The sequence below is a fragment of the Oculina patagonica genome, chromosome 1 (genome assembly GCF_052425735.1).
Source record: "Oculina patagonica isolate OP01 chromosome 1, crgOcupat, whole genome shotgun sequence".
NCBI classification, from domain to species: Eukaryota; Metazoa; Cnidaria; class Anthozoa; order Scleractinia; family Oculinidae; genus Oculina; species Oculina patagonica.
Genome location: NC_135758.1, coordinates 5,931,972 through 5,954,143, shown reverse-complemented (window position 1 = coordinate 5,954,143; position 22,172 = coordinate 5,931,972). Strand labels below are relative to the sequence as shown.

The window sequence follows — 22,172 nt, the reverse complement described above, 5'->3', positions numbered from 1 at the left end:
AGGAAAATCTTCTGCTGCCTCACTTCGGTCAGGTTTTTGCTTTGTAAACGGAGAAAATCATTTTGAAAACATAAATCTCTATGTGAGGCTACGCGTTGCTACGGTGCAATATCGGTCAACTTCGCTTTCAAGTCGCAATTCCACTCTGAATACCTTGCCTCGATAGCCAATCAGATGGCGAGAATTCTACTAGCTATGCGATTCTACGGTATATTGCCTCAGTCTCTGTTGTTTTAACTAATACATTCTAGAAAATGTGCAGTTCTGTATTGATTCCTTAGCTGGATACACGAAAACAAACAACGAACTGATTTGTAATACTAATTTGTAATACTGATTTGTAATACTAATTTCCGTAAATTTTATATTTTAAGTTTAATTTTATTTTTACAAAGCTCATAGAAGAAGACGTCATGATTGTCACAGTAGACGTTGAACAAGCCATCTCTATCGTCTTATTTGTTGCTCTTTTCCTTCTCAACACTGGTCGTGCTCTAAAAGCCATCGAGATATACAAAGAATGTTTGCTTTTCTTCAATAATGAAATTCTGCAAAAAAGAGAACATTTTGTCAAAGAAGCGCAAATTGGTATCTATGAAAGGATGTTCAACGCGTACTGCGATATCTCTGATTCTACAAATGCTATAAAATACGGCAGAGAACTTCTTGTAATTTACTGTGAGTGTGGTGAAACAGCCAATGAAGGGAAAATTACCATAGCACTAGCCGACATATATGAACGGCGGTGTGAATATGCAGACGCAAGACAACTTTATGAGAGAGCGTTCAATATCATGAGAAAAAGTGGCTACAGAGAAGGAGAAGCAAACGCTTATGGACAATGCGGAAGTATGTCTAATCGCCTTGGCGAATATGACAAAGCTAGAGAATATCTTGAGAAAGCACTTGCGATCAGAATTGAAATTGGTGACAGAAAAGGAGAAGCATTATCCTACGGAAACTTAGGAGTTGTGTTTCAATCTCTAGGTGAATACCACAAAGCTAAAGAATGTCACGAGAAAGCACTTGCGATCAGAATTCAAATTAGTTACAGAGAAGGAGAAGCAGCAGATTACGGAAACTTAGGAACTTTATTTGAATCTCTCGGTGAATATGGCAAAGCCAAAGAATATCAAGAGAAAGCACTTGCGATCAGAATTGAAACTGGTGACAGAAAAGGAGAAGCAACATCTTACGGAAACTTAGGAACTGTGTTTCAATCTCTTGGTGAATATGACAAAGCTAAAGAATATTACGAGAAAGCACATGCGATGACAATTGAAAGTGGTGACAGATACGGAGAAGCATCATGTTACGGAAACTTAGGAACTGTGTTTCAATTTCTTGGTGAATATGACAAAGCTAAAGAATATCTCGAGAAAGCACTTGCGATCAACATTGAAATTGGCGACAGAGCAGGAGAAACATCTTCCTACGGAAACTTAGGAACTGTGTTTAATTCTCTTGGAGAAAATGGCAAAGCTAAAGAATATTTTGAGAAAGCACTTGCGATCAGAATTGAAATTGGTGACAGAAAAGGAGAAGCAGACGATTACGGAAACTTAGGAGCTGTTTTTAAATATCTAAGTGAATATGACAAAGCTAAAGAATATCTTGGGAAAGCACTTGCGATTAGAATTGAAATTGGTGACAGAAATGGAGAAGCATCATCCTACGGAAACTTAGGAACTTTGTTTCAATCTCTTGGTGAATATGACAAAGCGAGAGAATATCACGAGAAAGCACTTGCGATCAGAATTGAAATTGGTGACAGAAATGGAGAAGCAACAGATTACGGAAACTTAGGAACTTTGTTTCAATCTCTTGGTGAATATGACAATGCTAAAGAATATCACGAGAAAGCACTTGCGATCAGAATTCAAATTGGTGACAGAAAAGGAGAAGCATCATCCTACGGAAACTTAGGAGCTGTGTTTCAATCTCTAGGTGAATACCACAAAGCTAAAGAATGTCACGAGAAAGCACTTGCGATCAGAATTCAAATTGGTTACAGAGAAGGAGAAGCAGCAGATTACGGAAACTTAGGAACTTTATTTGAATATCTCGGTGAATATGGCAAAGCCAAAGAATATCAAGAGAAAGCACTTGCGATCAGAATTGAAACTGGTGACAGAAAAGGAGAAGCAACATCTTACGGAAACTTAGGAACTTTGTTTGTATCCCTCGGTGAATATGGCAAAGCTAAAGAATATCTGGAGAAAGCACTTACAATCAGAATTGAAATTGGAGATAGAGCAGGAGAAGCATCATCTTACGGAAAGTTAGGAATTGTGTTTCGATCTCTTGGTGAATATGACAAAGCTAAAGAATATCACGAGAAAGCACTTGCGATCAGAATTGAAATTGGTGACAGAGTAGGAAAAGCATCATCCTACGGAAACTTAGGAGTTGTGTTTCAATCTCTAGGTGAATATGACAAAGCTAAAGTTTATCACGAGAAAGCACTTGCGATCAGAATTGAAACTGGTGACAGAAAAGGAGAAGCAACATCTTACGGAAACTTAGGAACTGTGTTTCGATCTCTTGGTGAATATGACAAAGCTAAAGAATATTACGAGAAAGCACATGCGATGACAATTGAAATTGGTGACAAAAAAGGAGAAGCATCATCCTACGGAAACTTAGGAACTTTGTTTCAATCTCTTGGTGAATATGACGAAGCGAGAGAATATCACGAGAAAGCACTTGCGATCAGAATTGAAATTGGTGACAGAAATGGAGAAGCAACAGATTACGGAAACTTAGGAACTTTGTTTCAATATCTTGGTGAATATGACAAAGCTAAAGAATATAACGAGAAAGCACTTGCGATCAGAATTCAAATTGGTGACAGAAAAGGAGAAGCATCATCCTACGGAAACTTAGGAGTTGTGTTTCAATCTCTAGGTGAATACCACAAAGCTAAAGAATGTCACGAGAAAGCACTTGCGATCAGAATTCAAATTGGTGACAGAGAAGGAGAAGCAGACGATTACGGAAACTTAGGAACTTTATTTGAATCTCTCGGTGAATATGGCAAAGCCAAAGAATATCAAGAGAAAGCACTTCCAATCAGAATTGAAATTGGTGCAGAAAAGGAGAAGCAACATCTTACGGAAACTTAGGAACTTTGTTTGTATCCCTCGGTGAATATGGCAAAGCTAAAGAATATCTGGAGAAAGCACTTACAATCAGAATTGAAATTGGAGATAGAGCAGGAGAAGCATCATCCTATGGAAACTTTGGAACTGTGTTCCACTCTCTTGGTGAATATGACAAAGCTAAAGAATATTACGAGAAAGCACTTGCAATCAACATTGAAATTGGTAACAGAAGAGGAGAAGCATCATCCTACGGAAACTTAGGAGTTGTGTTTCAATCTCTTGGTGAATATGACAAAGCTAAAGAATTTTACGAGAAAGCACTTGCGATCAGAATTGAAATTGGTGACAGAAGAGGAAAAGCAGCAGATTACGGAAACTTAGGAGGTTTATTTCAAATTCTCGGTGAATATGACAAAGCCAAAGAATATCTTGAGAAAGCACTATTGATCAGAATTGAAATTGGCGACAGAGAAGGAGAAGCATCATTATACGGAAACTTAGGACCTGTGATCCAATCTCTTGGTGAATATGACAAAGCTAAAGAATTTTACGAGAAAGCACTTGCGATCAGAATTGAAATTGGTCACAGAAAAGGAGAAGCAGCAGATTACGGAAACTTAGGAACTGTGTTTCAATGTCTTGGTGAATATGGCAAAGCTAAAGAATATCTCGAGAAAGCACTTGCGATGACAATTGAAATTGGCGACAGAGAAGGAGAAGCAGCAGATTACGGAAACTTAGGAGCCCTGTTTCTTTCTCAAGGTGAACATGTCATGGCTGAAGGTTATCTTGAGAAGGCACTTTTAATTAGTAAAGATATTGGAAACCTCGAGACAGAGATTAAATCTCTTTGTAACCTAGCAATGGTGAAGTTCTCCCAATGGAAGATCGATGAAACGTTTAACAATCTGCTTCTGAGTATCAGCAAAAGTGAGAATTTGCGTGGTTTTTTGAAAGACAATGATCAATTTAAAATATCCCTTTCAGACGTCCAGAATTCTCCCTTTAGGTTTCTTAGTGCATGTTTTTGTTATTTTGGAAACCCTAACAATGCTCTTTATGTCGAAGAGCTAGCACGCGGGAGAGCCTTAGCAGACTTGATGGCGACTCAGTACTCTGTTGAAAGTGAAATCTCAGCTAATCCACAATCGTGGATTGGCATTGGAAATATTATGAAGAAAGAAAGCAACTGCGTTTGTCTGTACATTTCTTATTATAACCAAGAGGTGTTTTTGTGGATTCTTAAAACAGGTGGAGTCATTCGTTTTCGAAGAAAAACAGTAAATAAAGACATTGTTGGTGCCGGATTTGTTGGCAGTTTGACTGATCTTTTTGATAAAAGCTTCCGTAGCTTTGGTATTTTACCCGAGGGGAAATTCGAAGATCGATCTTTAAACGACACTGAGTTAGAAATGAAATCATGTCAGCAATTCGAAGAGGACCTCGCGGCTATGCGACGAGGGAATGACGATCAAGAAAGTCGGCAAAATCCCGAATCGAGTCTTTCTTTTTACAGAATGCTCATCGCTCCTGTGGCCGACTTGCTGGAGGAGCCCGAAATCATCATTGTTCCTGATCGGTCCTTGAACCATGTTCCATTTGCAGCGTTACGTGACGAAAGCGGAAAGTTTTTATCAGAAGCTTTCAGGATCCGCATCGTTCCTTCGTTGTCAACTCTCAAGCTCATTCAGGACAGTCCAGCAGACTATCACAGTCAGACTGGTGCACTGATAGTGGGTGATCCTGTGGTTGGTCGGGTGCGTTACAATGGTCGCCGTAAAACCTTCTTACCATTGCCTTGTGCAAGAAAGGAAGCAGAGATGATTGGAGAACTGCTGGGCGTACGGCCTTTGTTAGGACATTGCGCGACCAAGCAGGCGGTACTTGAAAGGTTACATTCAGTGAGTCTGATTCATTTTGCTGCACATGGAAATGCTGAAAGAGGAGAAATTGCCCTTTCCCCTTTACACCCTACTAGAATAATTCCAAAAGAAAATGACTACTTATTGACGATGTCTGACATTTCGCAAGTACGACTGCGAGCTAAGCTGGTGGTACTTAGCTGCTGTCACAGTGGGTGTGGTCAGATTAGAGCGGAGGGAGTGGTTGGAATCGCTCGAGCGTTCTTAGGATCCGGTGCACGCTCAGTGTTGGTGGCACTGTGGGCGCTAAATGACAAAGCGACAGATCAGTTTATGAGACGGTTCTATGAGCACCTTTTGCGTGGTGAAAGTGCTAGTGAATCTCTTCACGAGGCCATGAAGTGGATGAGAGATAACGGCTTTACCAAGGTTTCCGAGTGGGCACCGTTTATGCTGATTGGAGATAACGTGACAATTGAGTTTGGAAAGTAAAAGTAAGTTCAGGTTGCAACGGTGGAGCTACTGATGTGTAAACCCGAGAAAAGACTAATTAACGTTTCAATGGTTGACATGTTGTGACTTTTATACCGGGGCATTGTCTCCGCCTCAGGGCTTTGTGGACTGGCTTCTCCTGTGTACATAATAGTTGGTCAAAACAACAAGGGAAACTTTAAATAAGAAACGCTTTATTTTTATTACCTGTCCAAATTTCTCGCTGAAACTAAAAATTCAATGTGTCTTGGAGACATTTTAGTGTGTAACTTCGCTATATAAGTCGTACTAAAGTTTGATTGGGGAGGCCGGCAAAATATAAATGATAACTACAAATGTAGCCTCCACTGGCGCAAAAATATACACTGATATTTGTCCGCGGACATTATCTGTTTGAGAAACAGTTAATGTCCACGGAAAGATATCCGTGCATATTTTTCAAGCCAAATGAAGGCTATTGTGTTTATTATCCTTCAAATATTTTTACACAAGGCCGCTCATTTTGAGAAATCTTTTTCAAACGTTTTTAAACGTCGAAGTAATTTTGTTAGCGTTCACAATATCATTAGCTTGTTCAAGATGTTCAATTCTATCCAGTCCAGTGTAATAATTTAGTCGGGATGAAAACTAAAGGTGAGATCGTAAATTAAACGCAAAGTTCGAAAACTGGGCAATATCACTTGGGGAATATCACCTGATATTCCCCAGGTGATATTCCCCAGCTTTGGATGGATCACGTGACGTTTTTAGACCAATAACGCACTTGAAAATATTTGATGGACTATAAAGAGTGATGCTACACACTAAAATGTCTTCTAAGTAATCTTAGCATTACCCAAAACCATCAGTGAGTCAGTTTAATCGACATTCTACGTTCAATGTTTATGCTAAAGCAGTTAGACTGCTCGCTTTCGGTTTTAAACGTTTTGGATTGTTGACTCAACTATAAGTCAACAGAAACCGCTTGCTGATATATGTGTAGAAATAAAGAGTGAAGTTGATTGCTCGTTACTAACGATCTACGGTATCTTCTTATTATCTCAGATTAGATCATTTTGTAACCTGTGTCTGCTCATTCAAGTCATTTTGCAGGAAAATATTCTTACCTGCGTCCTGATGAAACTCATAAGCGGCGCGTTTGTCTAGGCACAGCTGTACTAATCCACTGAGATAAACGGGAATTTTGATTACATTTTCGCGAATTTTCGGTGAGTTTTTGTCTTAACGTTTTTGTTCTTTAGTTTTGACTTTTGCTAATGACAAGCTTCACAAATCACTAGCGGTGAAAAACACTTACTTAATAGAAGGTTAAAGAACCTCGATACCATCTAAGCCCAACCATGCTCTTCTTGGCTTGAAATCTATGAAAACTCAGTGACTGGTGTTTGTTCCTGTAGTCCAAAGTTTATCTTCTCTAGCACACTTGTAAATTGAGTGCAAAACAGTGGTCTTTTTCTCTTAAATCGCTTCTCGGAAAGCGCAAAGCTACTTTGACGCCAAGGATGAGATCTGTAGATTGTGTTCAAAAAGGCGGAATCGCAAGTATGCAAATTTAGGTAAAACGGTGTTTTTAAGTGTCTTCCTGTGGTTACAAAAATTGTTTTTGAGCTGTTGTCTAGATGCTTGAACGTCATTGGTCTGTTTACGAAAAAGATAGCTATCCATTGTTCTCAATTCAATGAACGTTTTTGATTGGTCAACTTTCTTCTAATAGAGTTTTAGAAAAGCTAAAACATTTTCGAACATCTTTTGTCACCTACCAGTATAACGATAAAGATCGCTTTACCATTTTGTTTTGATTTACCATCTGTAGCATCTTTATGATTGTAATATCGTTACAGTTTAGATTTTTTTTGTTGATGTATTTTGTAATTTCAAATTTTAATCTTTAGCTCTTATATATCACGTCTGTTTAAAATTATTTGATAAAAGTTGACACTGGCTTAAAATATGTGCAGAACGTTTCGGCTACTGCTGTAGCCTTCGTTAGCAATATGTAAAATTAAAAACGGCGTCCCTGGTGTTATTCTTGGTTTTCACCTGACGTCATCAAAATTCTCAAATCCAGAATCGCGAGACCTCTGACTTTTTATCCTTCACTGGCTATTAGAGGCCCTTAATGTATATCTTATTGAAGGTTTTCAGCTCGACAGCGTCCGCCGTCTATAAGATATAACATTTTGAATTTCGGAGTTTACCGCCACACGACACCAGAATGGCCGCCTCAAGGTTGTCACGTATGCTTTAAAAAAATGCATCATCCTGCGTTTTTTAACGATCTGAACAATTGAGGTTTTACTAGAAGTGTTTATGTGAATTTTTACGTATTTACAAAGGTGAAATGACCGCTTTTTATAGCAGAACTGAATGCCAGACTGTTTTCATTGACTTCCGGCGGCCATCTTGGTGCCCTTCACACGGACTCCAACATGGCGATTCCATACTGTGCTCTATAAATATGCGTGGAACATTTATACGGATAACTCGAGTACTGAATGCCGTACAGACCTGAAACTTGGACACATAGTCTATCTAGTAATTTTCTACAACCTGTAATATTCTTGATTTTTTTTGACTCAGTAGCTTTGGATTTATTTTTTGCAGCGCGTGACAGTATCGTTACTTGCGTGACAGTGAAAACCAGCAATAGGAATAAAAAACTAAAAAATGCAGAAAAAGGTGATAAGGAATGTACTGAATAAAAAGGGGGGGGGGGTGGAATTCTTAAAACGCGACTAAAAAGGATATAAATATAAATGTTCTGGAATGCTACGTGTTCATTAATAGCGTTTCCATCTCGGACTGAGTGCCACGCTTCGAGGAAAAGTCTTTGTCTCCAAACTGAAGTGCGGTCGATAATGTCAACATTTTCCAGATCAATTTCATGATCGTTGAGCAAATGGTGTTCGGCCAATAGGGAATTTCTGTCCATTGTTGTTATCGCTTTAGCATGTTCTTTGATGCGTGTTTTAAGTGCGCGCGAGGTCTGGCCAACGTAAACACACGCACAGTCTTTGCATTTGATTTTATATACAACACCTTTCGACGACTCTTCGCTGATTTTATCTTTGGGTTTTTTCAAAATATTGGCGATGGAACGGATGGGCTTGTGAGCCACTTTGACGTCAAATTTTTCACGTCAAATTTGAAATTGTAACCTAATTATTTGTAGGAGGGCCACTTGTTTATTAAAACTGTTATATGTCTACCCTTAAAAACATTTATTATACACAGTGTAGTTACTCTATTGTGTCATTGGTTGAGGGTATTCCCGGCATGCATTTACCAACTAATTTGCTAACGGATTAGTGCGAATGCATGCTGGGAATGCATGATTTCCAAGAGTTCACTCATGATCACTCATGGTACCTGGGCATCTAGAAAACATCAGTGAACACAACGAATTAAGGCGGGGGTTCACGTGAAAGTCGTTTTTCCACCGTTTAATATATCTCGTCAGCGTTTCAAGCAGTCCAAAAACTCTATGTTCACCTCACAAATCTATGTTTTGCGGTGTTTTGAGAATTTTTTGGTGAATTTTGAGGATTTTGGGGAGGATATAGTTTTTCTCAAATGAGTAGTAAAATTTGGAGAAATAAGAAATATTGAAGATTGAGTGTGATTTTTATAAAACTAGAATTTTCTCCGATTCTGATTGGTTTAAATTGATCACGTGGCGCGATAGTGTTCGTCCGCCGGAGGGCACTATCAGCCCTTATAGTTCACCACTAAATTTCCTTCGATTCTGATTGGTTTAAATTGATCACGTGACGCGATAGTGTTCGTCCGCCGGAGGGCACTATCAGCCTTTATAGTTCACCACTAAATTTTCTCCGATTCTGATTGGTTTAAATTGTTCACGTGACGCGATAGGGCTCGTCCGCCGGAGGGCACTATTTAACAATTATCCTGCGAAATCGCGCGGAATATCGCCTGATACTTAGGGACGGACCATTATTTTCTTGGAGGGGGGGGGGGGGATGAAAAATTTTCCTCTGCAAACTTTTTTTTTTAGTTTATGCACCTCTGCAAACATTTTTTTCGAAATTCTTACTATTTTTTGTTATACATATTGTGTTTGCAAACAATTTATTTTGTCTTTCCAGGCCCTGCAAACAATTTTTTTCAATATTTTTCATCCCCCCCCCTCTAAAAAAATAATGGTCCGTCCCTTAGCCGACGAGGCCGTAGGCCGAGTGAGCTAAAATCAGACGATATTCCGCAAACATATTCTGTAAACAAGCGTGCCTGCAGACAAAAAAACCAACCAAATTCACTGCATTTAGTGGGTTTCTTGTCTGGTTTTGTTTCGTTTGTTAAATTTCGGCTTTCAATTGAGTTTTTATCCTGAAAAGTAAAAGTAATTCACGATGCTCGTTTTTGTATGTGCGCGCGGAATGTTAAAATAGTGCCCGCCGAAGAAAAATGCCCGGATCGATAGTGCCCGCCCGTGACTTTTTTTTGTAAACAAGCGTGCCTGCAGACAAAAAAACCCAACCAAATTCACTGCATTTAGTGGGTTTCTTGTCTGGTTTTAAATTTCGGATTTCAATTGAGTTTTTTATCCTGAAAAGTAAAAATAATTCACGATGCTCGTTTTTGTATGTGCGGGCGGAAGAAAATTTAGTGGTGAACAATAAAGAAAATAGAGTGTTTCTGTCTCGGAACTATCGGTCTGATAGTTGCCCCTTGGAAATTTGATGTTCTTAAAACTAGCATATTAGCCCTCGAAGCTTCGCTTCTTGGGCTAATATTTGTTTTAAGAACATCAAATTTTCTACTTGTTCTATTTTCTACTTCTACTTGTTTACGAGAAAGAGACGATTTATTTTTCTCGCGGAATAAGCTGCATAGAAAAAAGCCGCCATTTGGTTTATGTGCGCGCGCTAATTACGCGTAAAATTCTGCGCTGTAAGGATGTGCAATGCAATACAGGGCAATGACCTCATAAACAGAAGAAATTACGGCCAAGGCTTTTTTATTTGATAAATTCAAAAATGGAGTCAAATAAAAAGAAGCATTGGCCGTAAGTTGTTCTGTTATTAAGCACGCAAAGAAGTGACGAGCGCGCGAAAGAAGTGTTGGGTGAAACACGAGTTGCAGCCCTGTTCCTCTATAAACAGATCACCGAGGTCACTGAGGACGCGTGATTTGCTGTTTTTTATTCCGTATCCCGTCATCAGTTTCAAATTTATCCCGCATCCCGCCATCATCCTGTTCCCACTGGTGTATTTTCATCCCATATCCGCCGTTGAACTTTGTCGTATCCCGCATCCCGCCTCGATTTTTATGCCATCCCGCATCCCGCCAATCTTGCGTGGAACATTTGCTGCATGTATGACTTAATATAACAAGAAGCTTGAGAAGCTTGAGAAGCTTAAAATCGGGCGCTTAATAATTAGCTATCTGTTTTGACTTGAAAGGCAGGGTACAGTACAGTAAAAATCACTGCAAAAACAGTCACTTAAACCTATTCAGGCCGGGGGGGGGGGGGCTTTTGAGGCCCTCGCTGACTTTTGACGCTTATAACTTTTTCAAGATTCAACCAAACGCTGCCAAACTTTGCGCGTTTATCGAAAATTAATCTCGCAATAATTTGGTAGGATTAGTTTTTGTGCCAGTAACTTGAAATCACCATGGCAACGTCATTTTGACAGCCTTTTAATAAAGGCGGGGTTTTACCTGAAGACCAAGTTTTCCAACGCTTTAGGTGGCTGACGCATTTCAGTATTTTCCAGTCCTTACACTTTAATGGAACAGTATACAACTCCTAATCAGGTACTATTGTCAAGAAAATGATCACAACTTATTGACCAATGATTAGGTATTTGTTTCATACCATTACTGTAATAGAAACTGGTGAAGAATAGTAGTACTGACCCAAAGTATAAGGGCTGGAAAACACTGAAAACCATTTCAGCCGCGTTTCAAGGAATCAAAAAAAGCTTTACTTATCCCATATATATATGTTTTGCAGTATTTTGTTAATTTTTGAACGATTTTGGGGGATGTCTGGGAGGCGATAGTTTTTCTCAAAGGATTAGTAAAATGTAGACAAATAAGAAATATTGAAGATTTAATGTGATTTTAAAATTTGAATTTGAAGTTAAAAATTGGTGGACGGACACCAAACAGTCTCCTGACAACCCGGAGTGCTCTTGCGAGGGGGTCAACTGTTTGAAGGTGTTTCCATTCTTTTTATTCAATCCCTTCTTTAAATCTCTTAAAGTTCCATTCAAATTCAGGTAGAACCCCATCTTAATTTTTGTTCTTGTGAGAAAACAACAGAAGTCAAAGGTTGCGTGATATAACTAAGCATGGATTTTAATTCTCCCTCCCTTTCCATCTCCTTAGCCTTTCACCCCCACCTGTCCCTCCCTTTCTACTCTCATTCAATTTAATGTTTGTTTAAATTTCCTAACCAATTAAGTATCGTACTAATCTGTGCCAAGCAATCAGATAATATCAGAAATTTGCCTTAATTTTGATCTCCCATTCCAAGACCTTGGAGTATAAACCGCTAATAAAACAAAACACACTGATAATAATTCTCTGAGGTTATACACCTTGCAGTATTAACGTACTAACAAACTTGATAACAAGCCCCATGTCGTACTAAGGATTTTTACTGATCAACATAGAAAATGAGTTCACAATGGTTTTTTCGGGAATAAAACCAATTGGCCTGTTTTGTTTTCCTGATCATGTTTGTCTGTGATTTTTACCAAACATGTGGTCTTTTTTTCGGAACTTTAAGTTGTACAAAAATTCCTATTTTAAACACAGATGTCACTTCCGGAATTTCTCATCTAAAATTCAATTGGTATTTAATTATAATTATTCGAAGTTTTCATTTTCAAGTCATCTTTTTATTCGATAGCTTTACTGATCTCGTAAAAAATTCATTCAAGTTCACACCAATACTGTACACTGCCAATGTTTTGCTGATGTCTTGAGAAGTGTCTTACTAACGTCACTAGTCAAATCTAAAATATATCCAAACCAAGTTGTGCAAACATTCTAATCTTTGTGACAGGCGACTTTGACGCCCAACTGTGCGGAAATGAAAATCGACATACTTCTTGCTAAATATATAAAAAATAGTTTTAAAGTGGAGTCCGCCTCAAAAAAATGTACCGCCAGATCACACTGCTATTTGTAGAAACCGGCAAAGCGTCTAGTTTCAAAAGTTTCCCACAAAAACATTGCGTGACATCAATGACGTTACCCCTTTTATTTACAAAAATAGCTTCAACTTGTCAAAGCAACTACAGTTTCACAATGGTGATTATTAGTACTTTACCCCTTAAGTTTTTTCCTCTGTCCTCCAGCCGAAGCAAAGAAGAGAACCAGATTGCAGATTAGCCCAAAAGTCGACCCAGTATTCCTACAACGATTTACTGTCAAAACTGAAATGAAACCGATTGGCCCAGGCTATCCCCGTCATTTTTAGCCGACAGGAGACTATCGTCTAGGACGACCAAAGGGTAAACTATAAATCGGCCACGCCCGATTAACAAAACATGCCGTTATGACGCCGGAAATCCAGCTCACGCATACTATACCCCGTGACTCACGCAAACCTCCGACTTACGTGCTACTACAGTCATTCCTTTCTAAACATTTTTTTTTTACCACCACCGTACCTTTCTACCCAAAAAACTCATGAAACCGCCCGGTTTTAACCTGTTTTAACCTTTCAAAAATTAGAGCGTTCGAAACTAAATAAGATCCGTAATCACAAACAACATACAGCCGTTTACCAGCACTCTTTAAAACTCCTGAAACCCTTCAAAATCAGGCAAAATAAATCTTTGAAATAACCTTTATCAATGTTTCTTATTTTTTATTCAGTTCTATAAAATGCCTTTCATACACTACTGTCAAACAAAAATTTCAATTTCCTCAAAGTTTCAAGACAAAAGAATAACAAATATTTCGTGCACAATGTAATTTGATTAAGCCAATATTATCACGTCTAAAAATACTTCAAGCAATTCAGTGAAAACCCGTTTTTTTTTCGTATCAACGAAAACCACTTTCGAATAATCAATACATGAAAATAACAATAAGATCAAAAGGAAGAAAGGAACCTTTCTAATTAGTTGAAGACTTTCAAAGCCGTCATATTATGCATCCAATCCGCGATAAAATTTAATTACAACAAAATCCAAGTTCTCATTTTGAAGTCCATTTTTTTCAGTTGATACCTTTATCCAACTTGTGAAAAATTCCATTCAAGTTCCTATTAACACTGTACATTCCCAATGTTTTGCTCAGGTCTTCAGAAGCGTCTTACTAACCAAATCTAAAATAATTCCAAAACATGCTGTACAAACATTCTACTCTTTGTGACAAACGACTTGACGACCAATTGTTCAGAAAGGAAAATCGACACAGTTCTTGCTAAATAAAAAAAAAGTTTTACGGCGGAGTCAGGCTCAAAAAATTTACCGCAAGATCACACTCCCATTCATAGTCAGAAACCAGCAAACCATCTAGTTTGCTAAAAAAAACACTGCGTGACATCAATGACGTTACCTTTTTCATTTACAAAAATAACTTTAACTTGTGCACAATGTGCACAATGGTGAATATCAGTACAGTATGGGGCCCAGTTCTCGGCCGGGTCCAGTGCTCGGCCACTTTGTGTTTAACGCGTTTTTTCACACTCCAGTTGAATTAAAAGAAAAAGGTATTTCCTTCAAACGATAGACTGATTCATGTGCTTTAAGTATCTTGAGTTTGATCGTTCAATTCGATATAGAAAGCTCACACGTCGAGTTTACGCGGAGGTAGGTGAATTTGCATTCCCGAAAAATTTGTTTGTTTACGGCTCCTTAAAATTCATGGATGTAGTTAAATTCGTATTTTATCCAAAAGCCCCCACCATACGAGCTAATTTTTGGCATGTGAAACGTAGAATAATTCAGCTTTCTGCTTTAGTTAACTTTTCGTTGAACCGTTGTATTTTTTGGTCTTAATTTACTTCGAAATTTTTTCTTGCGACGTTTGCGTATTTGCCAGTTCTCGGCCACCCTGCTCGCTATCACAGCTTAGCGCTTGGTTTTTAATATAATTTCATCTGCTGCTGCCAGAATGAAGGAAATAAATGTTTTAAAAATAAAGTTCAATCTTATCTCTAAGTTTTGAGCTGACTCTTGTCTTGTCTATTATTTCTACAACACCTAAATCTTTCAAGACCTTTTCACTGCAAAATAAACCATCTAAATGCACGGGTCACACAATGCGTTGCTAGAACCTGCACATAGGCAACTAGGCGCGTTCAAATCCTTCTTTTCTAAAGTAAAACAAAGCCTCATAAAAATAATTTGGGATCGATATAACATAAATAGGTTTACAGAGTGATTTTATGACTGTGAAAATTAATTGAGCATTTTTTTTACAGATAATTACGCACAAGCTTTTTAGTGGCCGAGAACTGGGCCCACAAATGGAGCTTTTATTTTTATTATTGCTCGGGCAAATTAATTTTTGACCGGTCGATAGCTTTACACCAAAAAGCTGAATAATGTAGCTTGCTCTGGGAGAAATTTCAAGTTCCTGCGGTTCTTCTGAGGTAAGAAATACAAGTTTACGTCAAAAGTGGCCGAGAACTGGACCCCATACTGTACTTTGCCCCGTAAGCTTTTTTCTCTGTCCTTCCGCCGAAGCAAAAAAACACAACCTGATTACACATTAACCCAAAAGTCGACCAAGTGTGCCTGCAACGATTTCCTGTCAAAACTAAAATGAAAACCATTGCGGTATGCGTCACCCGTAGCGGTTTTGTAGCAACCCCAAGCTATCCCCGTCTTTTTGGCCGCGCCAGGAGACTACGCTCTAGGACGACCAAAGGGTAAACTATAAATCGGCCACGCCCGATTAATAATCAGTGCACTGCTTTCTCGGAATGCGCCTAGAACCCCTGCGAGTGTTTCGTAGTTTCGCTTAAGTCACTCTCCAGAGCGAACTTCGCCGCGGTAAGTACAACTAAACTTGAACCAGTTTACCAGTTTAGAATATATAAAGTGCGATTTTGATAGTCACGACATTCATAAAACAAAGCAAATGATTTAATCACAAACTTTAGACTGTTACCACTGATTTTTTTGATTGATTATTGAAAAGCGAAAATATATAATCGATCAAATCGATTGTGCATTATAAAGTGAGTAACTTCAAAAGCTTTCGTGATTTGAAATTAGAATGAAGAATTACAACAGACTGAGCAAAATCAGTTATTCTTTCGCTGCTTTATTTGTCTTCAGACCTAGTCGCGTCAATCTTTATGTGACAAGAAGCTGAGATGCAAATTCGACAACAAAATGTAAATAACTTCCAAGTTTGAATGTATTGGACTGATCTGTTTGTATTTAACGAAGAATGGAGATAGAAAAGCATGTAAAGCATTTAAGTAGAAAGTATTCCTTTTGATTCGATTGATTGTTTTGTCCAGTATTTGATATTTGGTTGTATTTGTTTGTTGTATTTCAATTTCAATTTGAATTTGTCTTTGTCTGACACTTGTCTTGCAGGGAAAGTCCCTCAGTGTTATTTCAGTTTATCCCTTTTGGTTTCACTTTTAACAGAAGATAAAGAAACGGAACACGGTAAGTTTATATCTTACTTCAAACCGTTAGATGTTCGTGACTGATAGCTCTGCAGGTATAGCCCTGCATGCATGCATGTTAAATACTTAGAATTTTCACAGCGAGAGATTTGCATGAATCGCGTGACTGATTTTCGTTGTTGTTTGAACGCTGACAATAAGCCACGCGAGAAGGTCACGCGAACGAAAGCTCACTACAAGTAAGGGCTGTCCACTTATTTTTTGAGGTAGTGAGGGGTTGGGGTTGGGCAATTTCGAAAAACAAATTCCTGCACAGAAAAACAATGGTGCATCTCAAATTTTTCTGAAACAGCTCAGGAAAAATTGATTAACTCTGAAAAAAGTTGTGCCTTTTTTAATTTATCAATGATTGTGCCTTCCTGTATTGATTCCTATTAGTCTAGATATACGAAAACAAACAACGAGCAGAATTAGAATACTAATTTCCCTTAAACAAAAACACATCGTTATTTTAAGTCACTATAAAACTTGATTTTAATTTTATTTTTACAAGCTCATAGAAGAGGACGTCATGAATGACATAAAAGAAGTTGTACAAGCCATCTTTATCGGCTTTTTTGTTGCTCTTTTCCTTCTCAACACTGGTCGTGCTCTAAAAGCCATCGAGACATGCAAAGAATGTTTGATTTTCCTCAACAATGAACTACTGAAAAAAGAGGAACAAATTGTCAATTTAATTAACACAGCTATCTATCAAACAATGTTCAATGCGTACTCTATTCTCCCTGATTACACAAATGCAATAAAGTACGGCAGAGAACTTCTTGTTATTTACCGCCAGTGTGGTGAAACAGCCAAAGAAGGGAATATTACCATGAAACTAGGCAACATATATGAAGGGCGGTGTGACTATGCCAAGGCAAGAGAACTTTATGAGAGAGCTATCAATATCACGGCAGAAACTGGCAACAGACAAGGACAAGCATACGCTTATGGACAATGCGGGACTATGTCTTATTGTCTTGGCGAATATGTAAAAGCAGAAGAATATCTTAGGAAAGCACTTGCGATCAAAATTGAAATTGGTGACAGACAAGAAGAAGCGTCATCCTACGGAAACTTAGGATGTTTGTTTCAATCCCTTGGTGAATACATCAAAGCTAAAGAATATCTTGGGAAAGCACTTGCGATCAGTATTGAAATTGGCGACAAAGAAGGAGAAGCAACAGACTACGGAAACTTAGGAACTGTGTTTATATCTCTTGGTGAATATGACAAAGCTAAAGAATAACTTGAGAAAGCACTTGCGATCAGTATTGAAATTGGTGACAGGCAAAGAGAAGCATCATCCTATGGAAACTTAGGGGCTGTGTTTGAATCTCTTGGTGAATATGAAAAAGCTAAAGAATATCACGAGAAAGCACTTGCCATCAAAATGGACAGTGATGACAGAAAAGGAGAAGCATCATGTTTCGGAAACTTAGGAACTGTGTTTCAATCTCTTGGTGAATATGACAAAGCTAAAGAATATCACGAGAAAGCACTTGCGATTAGAATTGAAATTGGTGACAGAGCAGGAGAAGCATCATCCTACGGCAACTTAGGACCTGTGTTTCAATCTCTTGGTGAATATGACAAAGCTAAAAAATACCTCGAGAAAGCACTTGCGATCAGAATTAAAATTGGTGACAGAGCAGGAGTAGCAACAGATTACAGAAACCTAGGAATTGTGTTTCAATTTTTTGGTGAAAAAGACAAAGCTAACAAATATTTCGAGAAAGCACTTGCGATCAGAATTGAAATTGGTGACAGAGCAGGAGAAGCATCATCCTACGGCAACTTAGGAATTGTGTTTAAATCTCTTGGGGAATATGAAAAAGCTAAAAAATATCTCGAGAAAGCAGTTGCGATCAGAATTGAAATTGGTGACAGAGCAGAAGTAGCAACAGATTACGGAAACCTAGGAATTGTGTTTCAATCTCTTGGTGAATATGACAAAGCTAAAGAATATCACGAGAAAGCACTTAGCTTGCGATTAGAATTAAAATTGGTCACAGAGAAGGAGAAGCAGCAGATTACGGAAACTTAGGAACTTTGTTTCAATCTCTCGGTGAATATGACAAAGCTAAAGAATATCACGAGAAAGCACTTGCGATTAGTATTGAAATTGGTGACAGAAAAGGAGAAGCAACAGATTACGGAAACTTAGGAACTTTGTTTCAATTTCTCGGTGAATATGACAAAGCTAAAGAATATCACGAAAAAGCACTTGCGATCACAATTGAAAATGGTGATAGAGAAAGAGAAGCAACAGATTACGGAAACTTAGGAACTGTGTTTGAATCTCTTGGTGAATATGACAAAGCTCAAGAATATCACGAGAAAGCACTTGCGATCAGAATTAAAATTGGGGACAAACAAGGAGAAGCATCATCTTACGGAAACTTAGGGACTTTGTTTCAATCTCTCGGTGAATATGACAAAGCTAAAGAATATCATGAGAAAGCACTTGTGATCAAAACTGAAATTGGCGACAGAGCAGGAGAAGCAAAATCTTACGGAAGCTTAGGAAATACGTTTCAATCTCTTGGTAAATATGACAAAGCGAAAGAATATTGTGAAAAGGCACTTGCAATCAAAATTGAATTAGGAGACAGAGCAGGAGAAGCATCATGGCGCGGAAACTTAGGAACTGTATTTCAGTCTCTTGGTGAATATGACAAAGCTAGAGAACAACACGCGAAAGCACTTAAGATCAGAATTGAAATTGGAGACAGAAAAGGAGAAGCAGTAAATTACGGAAACTTAGGAGCCCTGTTTCTTTCTCAAGGTGAACATGTCATGGCTGAAGGTTATCTTGAGATGGCACTTTCAATTAGTAAAGATATTTGAGACCTTGACAAAGAGATTAAATCTCTTTGTAACCTAGCAATGGTGAAGTTCTCCCAAGGGAAGATCGATGAAACGTTTAACAATCTGCTTCTGAGTATCAGCAAAAGTGAGAATTTGCGTGGTTTTTTGAAAGACAATGATCAATTTAAAATATCCCTTTCAGACGTCCAGAATTCTCCCTTTAGGTTTCTTAGTGCATGTTTTTGTTATTTTGGAAACCCTAACAATGCTCTTTATGTCGAAGAGCTAGCACGAGCGAGAGCCCTAGCAGACCTGATGGCGACTCAGTACTCTGTTGAAAGTGAAATCTCAGCTAATCCACAATCGTGGATTGGTATTGAGAATATTATGAAGAAAGAAAGCAACTGCGTTTGTCTGTACATTTCTTATTATTATCAAGATGTCTTTTTGTGGATTCTCAAAACAAGTGGAGTCATTCGTTTTCGAAGAATAACAGTAGATGAAAACTTTGTTGGTGCCGGATTAGTTGGCAGGTTGACTGATTTTTTTGATAAAAACCTCCGCAGCTTTGGGATTTTACCCGAGAAGAATTGCGAGGATCGATCTTTAAATGAAATCAAACAGAAATCATTCCAAGAAGAGAGCTCAGCAGCTTTGCGACTTGTAGAGGAAGACGATGGAGAAAGTCAAAATACCGAATCAAGTGTTTCTTTGTGTTTCACTTACTTGAGGAGCCAGAAATCATCATTGTTCCTGATCGGTCCTTGAACCAAGTTCCATTTGCAGCGCTAAGTGATGAAGGCGGGAAGTATTTATCAGACACTTTCAGGATCCGCATCGTTTCTTCATTGTCAACTCTTAAGCTCATTCAGCACAGTCCAGCAGACTATCACAGTCAGACTGGTGCACTGATAGTTGGTGATCCTGTGGTTGGCCGGGTACGTTACATGGGACGTGTTGAGAACTTTAAACCACTGCCTTGTGCAAGAAAGGAAGCAGAGATGATTGGAGAACTGCTGGGCGTACAGCCTTTGTTAGGACAATGCGCGAACAAGCAGGCGGTACTTGAAAGGTTACATTCAGTGAGTCTGATATACATTTTGCTGCACATGGAAATGCTGCAAGAGGAGAAATTGCTCTCTCCCCTCTACGCCTCACTAATGGGATTCCACAAGAAGAAGACTACTTATTGACAATGACTGACATTTCGCAAGTTCACCTGCAAGCTAAACTAGTGGTACTAAGCTGTTGCCACAGTGGGTGTGGTCAGATTAGAGCCGAGGGAGTGGTTGGAATAGCTCGAGCATTCTTAGGATCGGGTGCACGTTCAGTACTGGTGGCACTGTGGGCCATAGAAGACAGAGCGACAGAGCAGCTGATGCGTCGCTTCTACGAGCACCTTGTTCGTGGGAAAAGTGCCGGTGAATCTCTTCACGAGGCCATGAAGTGGATGAGAGGTAACGGCTTTACCAAGGTTTCCGAGTGGGCACCGTTTATGCTGATGGAGATAACGTGACATTTAAATTTGGAAAATAAAAAAAAATTGCATTTGTAACTCATAGAAAGGACTATTAAACGTTTTAACGGTTCACATGATAGGACTTTTATCCAGGGTCATTGTCTCCGCTTTTGGGCTTTTGCGCCTGGCTTCTCGTGTGTACAAATCAGGAGATTAAAACAAGAGCAGGAACTTTAAATAGCAAAAGCTTAACGATAAATGTCAAAATTCTCCACCAAAACTAAAAAGTAAATATCTTGTAGACAAGTAGTGCATAGTTTGATTGTCAGATTTATGCTTTAGCATTCATTATCGGAAAAAAAGGTTAGAGATTTGGTGAAAAAAAGCCTTTTATTCTACTTTACTCTTAGTTTTTATTGTAGATTGTTACACATGTTTGACAATATTTTTGTAGAGAATTTGCCGTATTTCAGTCATTTTTATGTTATCCTTTTTTAGTATTTAAAAGAACCCTTTTAATTAAAAAGTCAACAGCACCTTATTATAGGTGAAAACAATAAGTTGAACCCAGGCGCGAGAAAACTCTCTCTTTGCGCGCCTGGGTTCAACCCGTAAAAAAGGCGCGCGGAAGGGAGAGTTCAGGGATTGGACCAACGTGTGCTGAAAATAATGGAAGGTTCCTTATTAGTTCCTCGGCTTTTGTATTCGAAAATCTATTAGAATGATGGTGTAATTAATTACCTTTCGGAATGCTTTCCTCAGCTTAATTACCTTCTCCGTTCAGTTCATGATCAATAGGAATCTTATATTTGCTGAATCATCGCGTTCACTCCACATAAGTTAATTCAATAGGGTTAATTACAAGCTGTTAAATATAAGTTTTTAAATAATCCATCGCATCTCGCCGAACTCACGTTCGCCGCTAAGTTCAATAGTTTGCTGCGTTTCTAGTTCGATTACTTTTACTTACAGGAGTATTCTAGTTTAAAATTTAACCTTACCTAGCTTAATTTGTTGTACGTATACGTGCGTTCTAGACGTTTTCTAGCGGCATCAACCGCTCGTAAGCATCTTAGGAATTTTGGCGTTATTTTCCAGTTGTATATATTGTTTTGGTAGTTTTTTAATTTAGAGCAATTTTAGAAGTAGGTTTTGCCGCCAGAACTACGTGCCCTCGTAACAATAAGATGCTAAATTAAGCTGTAATTTTCATTTTGGTTTCGTTATCTTTAAAGCATTTATACTCTACAATAATAATTATTCTTTCGTATCTTTAGGATAGCGCACTTATTATGTCCCATTGTTAATAGACGCACGTAGTAAATCGCGTATAAGCAACCACACTGGTAAAGTTTATTCGATTACATCCATGATTACATCGTTGAGTGCAACCTTAAAGCAATAAACTACTGTTGGAACCAAGCTGAGTTGTTGCTGTTGCTGTCCGTCCAGTTTGTGGTTAGATTCCGGTACCCAAGAGTGTAACGGCTATTCCTTGCAAGCGAGTGCCCCATTTGAGTCTAATTTCCCCGTCAAGTATCGTCGCAGTTATCTCGTTATCACAAGTTTAGAGTTAGCCTGTTCCCCGTGCGCCCATTAAGGAAAACTTACCGTTACAGAATACGACCCTTTTCCCCGTTTTGACATCTTTCTATTGTGCGGTTTAGTTTACCCTATTCAGATCGGGCTCACTTGGACCTTCTGGGACCGGGGGGAATATATATATATATCCAGAATATTAAGGCAATCACCATGAAACTTATAGGATGTATAGTTTGTCCGAACATCTATCTTTTGGTATACGTCACGAGGGATGATGACGTCACATC

The 22,172-nt window shown here is 38.6% G+C and overlaps 1 protein-coding gene and 1 pseudogene across 2 annotated transcripts in view; both read left to right on the top strand.

Moving 5' to 3' along the window:
- Window positions 1–22,172, top strand: part of LOC144652747 (tetratricopeptide repeat protein 28-like) — a 72,519-nt gene that overhangs the window by 7,529 nt on the left and 42,818 nt on the right. The window contains exons 1-2 of one of the 2 annotated variants that reach the window (XM_078512814.1): window positions 15,427–15,441; window positions 15,997–16,071. The exons of the other annotated variant lie outside the window; for it this stretch is intronic. The gene's annotated coding sequence lies outside the window, so the exon portion shown is untranslated. Of the gene's footprint in view, window positions 1–15,426; window positions 15,442–15,996; window positions 16,072–22,172 lie in introns of those variants that run through there. 2 annotated transcript variants of the gene reach the window in all.
- LOC144653099 (uncharacterized) lies at window positions 414–20,845 on the top strand (annotated as a pseudogene).